Source organism: Eumetopias jubatus, unplaced genomic scaffold (genome assembly GCF_037043125.1).
Source record: "Eumetopias jubatus isolate StellerSeaLion01/CBP00866 unplaced genomic scaffold, mEumJub1_p1.0 scaffold_3, whole genome shotgun sequence".
Lineage (NCBI taxonomy): Eukaryota > Metazoa > Chordata > Mammalia > Carnivora > Otariidae > Eumetopias > Eumetopias jubatus.
The window spans coordinates 17253678-17255512 of NW_028274809.1; the positions used below are offsets into that span (position 1 = coordinate 17253678).

Consider the following 1835-nt stretch of genomic DNA (forward strand, 5'->3'; position numbering starts at 1 on the left):
TTCTTTCTTTCTTTCTTTCTTTCTTTCTTTCTTTCTTTCTTTCTTTCTTTCTTTCTTTCTTTCTCTCTCTTTCTCTCTCTTTCTCTTTCTCTCTTTCTCTCTTTCTCTCTCTCTCTCTCTCTCTCTTTCTCTCTTTCTCCCTTTCTTTCTTTCTTTCTTTCTTTCTTTCTTTCTTTCTTTCTTTCTTTCTTTCTTTCTTTCTTTTTCTTTCTTTCTTTCTTTCCTGTCAGCGGTGGAATTTAATATAATGTTAAGGGGTCAGGATTTTACAAGGAAAAAAAAAAGTCTACATAATAATGGATTGATTGTCTCCCAAAGAATTTCGAGAACAGTTTTCGCACTTGATCTTAGCCAAAAGGCCGAGAAGTGATTGAGAACAGTTTTCAAAGAGAATCATCAAATCACAAAGCCACGGAGCACCCCAACCTGTCTTTCTGGTTATTTCAGATGATAATTTTAAATTAACATTCCAAATTGTGTTTATAATTCTGGGGACAACTCTGCAGACATGAATTTTAGGAAGTTAGCTATTATCAGATCAACCAGGCGCGATACAACCCATGAGATGGGGGGTAAGGGGTATGGGGTGGGTGGAGGGGAGGTGGGGTCATTTAGCTGATCACCACTTGAGGAAATCCTTTGATTTAGAATACATGATTACTGGTACTAAGGGAGTTAAGATAATTTGTCCCTTGCCTGTGCTTCTCCACCTTGGAAGGCTCAGGTCTACGAAGCAGTGTTTGACAGGAAAATAAAGCAAGAAGATTCAGGACGGCCAATCAGAAAAAGTCTGTAGCTCTTGCCTTAGTGAATTTCAGTTTGAACTGATAGGAGCTGCCTGAAAACATACCTCAGTTCTTTATGTAGGATTTTGAATCTTACTGTGTTTTAAGGAATGTGCAACCATTATGCTGTCTCTTTTGATGGATGAAAAACCTTTCCTCCATAGTCTCTACAATTAACATTATATTACTTTATTTCCTCTCTTGGAAGGACACATTATTTTTAAAGGTTATTTATTGTGCAGGTAGGTCCTCTCTGTGATTCCTTCCTCTGATGAGGTTACTTGGAATATTATCCTGCAGACATGCAGTAAAGCTCAGTAGCAGAGAAAATAACAGTGTCGTTAACCTCCTTAGCACTGGAGATAAATTAACACTAATAAGATAGGTACCAGGGTAGCAACTGACAGAATGACAGAATGAAACTCACCAGCCTAAGGAGGCGGTAGCAGGTGTCATTCTGCTATACTCCCCAGTCCTGTGTGGACCCTGTGGCTGGGAGCAGCTTATTCCTGCTTTGCTGACGTTCAAGCGTGCTGCCCTGAAGTCAAGTCCAGCTGATTCAGGGCTGCTCTCACCCTCCTCTGCTGTCCCTGCTGATGGAAACCGGCACCACCATTATTGAGTCTCCATGGATCCAGTAACTTTTCTCATCTCACTTCATGACAGGATATCATGACAACTTCATGGTAGATACATATGCCATGACTAGAGTGAGCTCTGCCATACTGGAAAACATTCTGTCAAAATATTGAAATGATGTGCTATGCGGGGAAATGGGCCACAGTGGATATCTTAGGAGAAGCAAGCTGGGGGAGGGGGGTGTGGGGGTGGAAAGAAACAACCTAAAAGATAAAAATTAAAAAAAAAAATAAAAGGATGTTGGTTATTCAGGTGTCCCCCATGTCACCTTTGGCCAGCCATGGAAATGAATTTTAAGTCTTAATTCATTAACTGACCACTAAATATGGTGATAATTAATATCTTGACTGCTTATTAATGAGCAACCCGTATCCTGTGTAAGCTACCTAGGAAGATGATCTATGAGGCATG

At 40.2% G+C, this 1835-nt stretch overlaps 1 pseudogene; it reads right to left on the minus strand.

Annotated features, from left to right (window-relative positions):
* Positions 1 to 252: 252 nt before the first annotated feature.
* Positions 253 to 371, minus strand: LOC114210915 (U2 spliceosomal RNA; annotated as a pseudogene).
* Between the last annotated feature and the right edge of the window lie 1464 nt (positions 372 to 1835).